Consider the following 7178-nt stretch of genomic DNA (forward strand, 5'->3'; position numbering starts at 1 on the left):
CAGCCTGCTAGCCACACACCAGTCACACTCTCTCTGGCTTCCACCAGCCTTGATTACCACTTGCAGGGTGACCCTAACGCACTCCCAGTCCCAGATTTTCCCCCAAAACATGTGTTCTGGACAGTCCAGATATAATAGGTCTGTTGCCCCTTACAGGGATCAATATACAACAGTCTCCTACCTAAATGGAGTTACCCACACATTTCACAACACTGGATTAATTTTGATTAAAGAATAAAACAAGTTTGTTTAATTACAAGGAGAGAGATTTTAAGTGAGTACAAATATAAGGCATTAAAGTCAGAAATGGTTAAAAGAGAAATAAAGATAAAATGCTTTCTAGTAACTAAAACTTAACAAACTAGACTTGGTTCAAGGTGAAGTCTCTTACCACATGTTCCCAATAACCCTGCTGACCAAATTTTCAGGCCAGGATCTGCTCCCAAAGTCAAATAGGCTGATTTCTTTTGGCTTCTTAGGAGGTAAGTTCCAGCTACAACATTTGGATCCAAATTTCAACCTCCTTCCCACCCCCAAAATAAGTAGGTGCTTGGAACTAGCTTTTGTTTCAGCCAGTCTCCAATAAAATCAGCATGAAATACCTGCAAAGATTATTTCCCAGAAAAACATCCCGCACAACAGCCTTTGCATATTTAAAGTACAATTAATGATTATTATTACTTTACAGCATTGAAAAGTGTGTTAAACATTTCTCAGAAGTCACAGAAAGACATTGTCCCTACCTCAAACCTAAATTTGGTATGGGATGAAATGAGTGTGACTAACAGTAGGAGGAGGAAGGAGTGAGGAAAGATGAGGGTTATAGCAAAATTACCTTGTGGTTAGTCAATTTAGGAACATGCACAGGAGGTGGTACAGTTAAAAAATGTAAAAAGTATAAAAAAATAAAGATTTAAGGTAGTGAATATCACTGATTGTTATTTTATTATTATTATCTATATTAACATAGTTCCTAGGCACTCTGATCATGGACCAGGAGAGCTAGGTACTGTACAAACACAGAACCAAAATATAGTCGCTGCCCCAGAGAGCTACCAAATGCAAATTTCAAAATGTACAACAAACCTGTAGGTGCTACCACAATAGAGACATTAAAATAAATAAAATAGCAATAGCAACAACAGGATTTTACACTCACCTATACAATTTGTAATTCGCCTTGTATTGGCTAGTAACATAAGTGCATCCAGATGAGGAACAAAGCCAAAACAACAGCCAACTTTGGTCTACTTTTTAAAAACGTTTCCTCTTGAATCTCAGAAAATGCTCTGCATCACCACACTGAAGGCTGTCAAACAGTACAGCCACCCAACAGTAACTAAGCCAGTACAACCAATGGCAACTCTACATATGATGTGAGCATGTGCAGGTCATCCTGCCCCTCCCTCGACTCTGTCAACCCAATCCTTTCTAAGTAGGCACAGGATTGAATTGTGCAAGCAATGCATTCTCCTCTCAAAGGGCAGGATCCTTATACTCTGGCCAGCTCACAAAATGTTGCAGAGAGGCAGAGGGAAGGAGAAGGCAGTGATCATAGGCATACATTCACACTGATTGCAGTAGTGCCGATCTACCAGTAAATGTAGACACGCCCTAAAGATTCCTGTATTTAATGTGGAATTTAAGCCAAACAACAGTAACAACAAATGGAAAGTAACTAATAACTATTGTCTCTTTTAAAATAAGAAAGCTCAGACATAGAGACTCTGATTTGGAACAAACATTAACTTTATGTTTCACATTAATTACGCAAATGTCTATAGATTTCAGGATAGACTTCGGGCTTGTCTAGATGAAAGTTAGTGCACGCAAGCTGGGTTGTAAATCTGCCTCACTAGCCTGCCACCCACTTCTGTGTGGAGTGTGCTGCTACACACTAAAAGTTTCCTAGTGCACTTTGATCCACCCACTTCGAAATAGATAAAATCGCTGTAGGGAACTTTTAGTACATGGCAGCAGGGTCCACCCAGACAGTAAGTGTGATGTAGATTTACACCCCAGCTTGCCATGCACTAACTGTTCATCTAAACCAGCCCTTAGGGTAAAGGGGGCACGGGGTGGCATAATATTCTCAGATCATCTATATATTGCATGTAGAAGGCATTGTGGTTGAAACCATTCCTATCAACCATTCCTGGATGTCACTTTATCCTTTCTGTAAGAGGCTTCATAATTGGCTCAATGACATAATTGTCTTCCTCTGCCAAGCAAAGTGATAGCCCAACATCATGTATCATTTTGGGGGCTTATCTGAACATCCAACAGGTCACTTTAACTCCCTTTTACCCTCCAAGGCTGCACCTGGTTCTAGAGGCCTGGAGGTTTCTCCTTTCTAACGAGTCTTCCAAAGTTGTTCCAAGCACTGGCCAGAAGAGATCACTAGAGAGTGCCCTCTCTTCCCCAAAAGTTCCCAGTCCCTGTGAAAGATCCATTTTTATTAAATCCTTGAATCCCTGTCATGACTCATCTCACAAAGCTCCCCTTTAAAGCAAATGGATTTAAGACTTAAAAGTTCTTCTACCTAGTAAGACGAAAAGGCTTCCTTACTTTAAACAGGAGCAAAATGTACGAATGAGAGTACACATACTGTACTGTAAATTATAATCAATTCTGCCTGATCAGGATTAGCAATGTATGGCAAGGCTCTGCCCCCAGTCTCCTAGACAAACTATAAATAACATCCTACAGTCAAGGTATTTGTGAAAGAAATACAGTTTATTACTGTCATGAGACTAAGCCCCTTCTTTGCTTATAGATCAAAGACAGTGTCACTGTCTTCAAAGGCTGGCGGAAGATGCCTTTAGTAAGGAAATCCACACACACCCCCATGCCCAAACATATGTCAAAGGGAGAGTGTTTCAACTTGTTACCTAAATGACTTGAAACAAATCAGATGTGAAACCATATGGGCCTGCGGCTTTTTGAGACTGTAAACTTTTTTATTACAGATAAAGCTAATGGCCTATGCGATGACTCAGCCTTCTGCTCAGGAGTTGCATAAGGTTAACCAAGGAAATTTGAAGTTGATATGGAAGAGGGCAACAGGGAATGTTAGCACTAGACTATATGAGCTGATTATATTGTCCCAAGAACCTACTGTATTTAACGCATTTGACGGATACCACATCAGCAGCAGGAATACTGTACAATGGGGGTGCCCAAACTTTGCCCTATTGAGGGCCATACTGTCAACTGGCCAGGAGCCTAAGGCAATACCTAATCTGCATAAAATCTAATACACTGCGACCACTCATCTCTAATGCAGGTTACAGGTCTCAGAATGCATGTTACATCTTGAGCCAAGCACTCCATCCATTCAATTTAAGATGGATCATTGCACATTCCCAAGGCTGTTCCTACATATTAAAAAGTAAAATCACTAGCCACTTGGCAGAACACCAGGGGATGTAGTTTAGCTGAAGTACTACGTACTGGACACGGTGCTAATATAGTGCCCATCTCTGCAGTATCTAAGTGCTGTTATCTCTAATGGCAGGCTCCCCTATATTTCTGCATCAATTCTGTTCTGAAGGTTCCACATTCAAGGTGAGAGGGTCACTCAGTTTCCACAATCCATTCAGTCTTTGCCATCACCTGTGGTGCCACTTAAGGCATTTTTGTGATGTGATGTGGGCACTCTGCAATTGATTTTTTTATTATTTAGTAGTAGTATTTTTAAGACAGGGCCAGATCCTTAGTGGATGTAAATTGATATAGATACATTGACCTCAAACGAGCTACAATGATTTATAGCTGCTAAGGTTCAGGCCCTTTATCTTTATCTTAGAATTTTTTGCTTTCAAACATTTTTCTAAAGTAACTACAACATTCTATGATAATATAGGGCTTTTCCTAATCTGCCTTTTATCTCTGATTAATCTGTAATTATAAATTTAGCTCTATTGTAACAAAATTTTTCTCTGGAAATTATACTTGCAACATTACCTAGGTAGGTGTGTTTACTATAATCACTCTCATTGTTCATCTTTTGTTTCCCAAAATACACTCTAGGGAGAAACATTAGTTTTGGAGCGGAGTTGCAATATATATTCCTGAAGCTGCAATTCACTGCTGGATGCAGAACAGGGGAGGGCAGAAAGGGCAATGTTTGCTGGAGTTTCTTAGGGCTTTCCACTGCAAAAATGTTACTTCTAACAGTAAAGCGACATGCCTGATACTTGTTACTTTAATTTGTTCTTAGAAACAACCCTTTTTCTTTTTAAAGTTTACTTTTTACTGACTTTTTCAAATGACATGGTTTTGGTCACTATAGCTTTTCATTCTTGTTGCTGTTCTGAAGGTCCAGAAAGAACAATTGCAGCAGAAATGTGCTGTAAGGAAACACAACTTCCCTCTACAGTAAAGTTCTTCAGTTTGGAACCATCACTCTTACTGAGGCTATTGTAAAATACAAAATATAAAGTTCCCTGTACTGAAAATTCCACGTTTCCTGCATTTTTATAACCACTTCAGCCATGCCAAAACACCTAGGGAGTGAATCATTTTGAATTTGCTGAACCCAAAATATGAGACAATAATGCTGTTCATGAAACTTCCTCTGCTGGACCCTGATGTTCATGCTCAGATGATGTAGCTCCCAAGTGACTTTGTATGTGTGACACTGTATCACAGTTTTGAACAGCTCTATTTGGTGTCCTACAACTTTCATGGTAGCTGGAATGCAGACAGAAAAAGAATGAAAAATATATTTCCACTAGGAAAGTATATTCGGATTTTTAATAGGAATTACCTGGCCCACTGTGTAAAATGATATTTAGGACAGTAGAAAAAAGTATTTGCAGTATCAAATGTCATAAAACAGAATGGAAGGCCCGAGGTGGAGCTAATGTGGAGTTCAACATGGCTCAAGAGTTTGCCAATTCTGTTTTAAAAAATAAAATTATTTGTCCACTGTCATATGGTATTGCTGAGATGCATATTTGTTGAAACAGAAGTTGTTAGGCTCAGCATAATTTCATTGTGAGTGGTGAAGGTGTGTAATATGACAGCCCAACTCTCTAGTTCTCATGGCTAAACCCGCACCTACATTACTGCAAAAATAATACATCGAACAGGATGTCTTGGTTGAAATATCAGATCCCCTGGCTTTCCAAAGATTACTATAAGATCATATTAAATCCATGTAAATTATATGTAAAATTTAAACAAATACCATGAAGAATTGTTTGAGGGGCAATAAAAGCAAATAAAAATGAACAGCAACCTCTTGCAACAGGGAGCAGAGTGGAAATCTTCTCTTTGTGCCAATGGCTCTGGAAGTCTCTCTGAGCTAGAGTTACAGCTTAAGCTGTGTGTCACATTGGAACTACACTCCAATACATTCAACATGGAAGTTATACATAAGAAAATATGCACTGTAAATATCTGAGGAAGCACAAAAATGCATGTCTCGGTAGCAAACTACATAAGTCGCTTGGGGAAGTAGCACCCCGCAACCTATCTTGTTCTGGCAAAAGAACAATGTTTCATAAAATGCGATCAGTAAACTTATGGATTTGACTGTACCTCTAAATACAGATGGGTCTGAACACTACCAAAGTGGGGTGTCTGAAAATCCAGCTCCTAACTTTCCCAAAGGTCAGGATGTTTGGATTCAAACCATTAGAGAGAGGATCTCAACTGCATCTGGATGCAGGACTTTGATTTGGGCCTATTATCTGAATATAATTTGTTAGTATTATATTATAACTGAAGAAGCCTTGTGAACAAATTATCTTTTTCTTAATGTTATGACCTAAAGTGGGTGGGGAACGGCTTAATGGACAAATATATCTTGCTTCCATAGAGCCATCCACGGTCTTAAATCCCAGAATCACTGCCACAGACCATCATCCCACCCGAGTAGATAAACTGCGCTCCATGTTGCTTATTGTGTGTGGGATCTTTCTGAGGAGACCTTTAAAAACCAAGGTCCTGTCAGCTCTGTGCTGATGATAAGGATCCTGTGATGTAAGTAGAGCATTTCCCCTTTTGTTGTGCAGTGCATTGTGCATCTGTTGGCTGCTGGTGCTGCCCTCTACCAGAGCTGGCTGTATTTCAGGGGTGCTGTCCGTATATACTGTGTGGAGCTGCTCTATCTCATGCCCAGCTGCCTATCACCTCCATAAGGCATTACAGTAGCCAGAATTTGCAGCTCTCTGTCTATTCTTTACTTCTTCCTCAGGGCTGTGAGGAGACTGGCATAGAGTTGGTGATGCTGGCCCTATGATACCCTGAAGATTTCACCACAGGAAGCCAGCTTTGTCTGCTTTACACTGCTAGAACAATGGAAACAGCCTTATTGGTGGCCAGAATCTCGTTTGCCCATGGTGACATTCTCTGCCAGTTCTATGAAGCAAGGAGGATATTCATGTGTTGAAAATCATCAGTTAGCTAGAACATAAAATCAATGTATTTAAATGTGTTTAATGTGTTTTTTAAAAGTAAGTTTCTTGGAAGACTGCTATTCATTTACGCCAGTAGAGATCTAATGATGTATTTATACTTCTTGGAGTTTTTTTCTTAAATTTTTGCTGCCACTGTATCAAGGTTCTGAATGGTCACTTGCTCTCTGATCTGTAATTTTCTAGTGTTCCGTCATCAAGTTTCAGATACGCTAAAGATCAGAGGTTTTGATTTCCATTCATCTCTACTTAACTGAAATGAAGCCACATCTGAAGAAAGTATCTGATTCTGCAAGCCATAAATATATATGTTTTTGATACTGGATAATTAATCAAAGACGTAATCAGTATGCATGTTTTAACCTGCTTAGATGTTAGATCGCAAACCACAGGCATTGATGAAATACCTCTCATGCATATTTTCCCAAATGGTCCTGGTGTATAGCACTCTTTGTTTAAAGCGCATACAGCACGGGGGATAGGTGCCATTTTGACAATCCCTGAGAGTGAAGTCAGTTGTTTCTCTACAGAATTAGTACAGCATGCATGGTAGCAATACAAGCTTCTCCACACTGTGCCAACAGCATGCCTTCACTTTCAGAATTTTGGTTCAGTTCAGCTCAGTCTGGAGACAGGGGTTTCACTGTGAAATTTACATCCAGACCCAACTTTGCATCCTGAGTTCTGCTTTCCCAAAGTGAGGGGATGTCTGGATTCTCAAGGCACTTGTTTGGGCACCTCTCTTGTTACAGG

At 39.8% G+C, this 7178-nt stretch overlaps 1 long non-coding RNA gene across 1 annotated transcript; it reads left to right on the plus strand.

Moving 5' to 3' along the window:
• Positions 1–297: 297 nt before the first annotated feature.
• Positions 298–6757, plus strand: LOC119566960. Its single transcript, XR_005226568.2, has 2 exons — positions 298–5991; positions 6206–6757. It is a non-coding gene; the product is annotated as an uncharacterized LOC119566960 (long non-coding RNA).
• The last annotated feature ends 421 nt before the right edge of the window (positions 6758–7178 follow it).

Source organism: Chelonia mydas, chromosome 8 (assembly GCF_015237465.2).
Source record: "Chelonia mydas isolate rCheMyd1 chromosome 8, rCheMyd1.pri.v2, whole genome shotgun sequence".
NCBI lineage: Eukaryota > Metazoa > Chordata > Testudines > Cheloniidae > Chelonia > Chelonia mydas.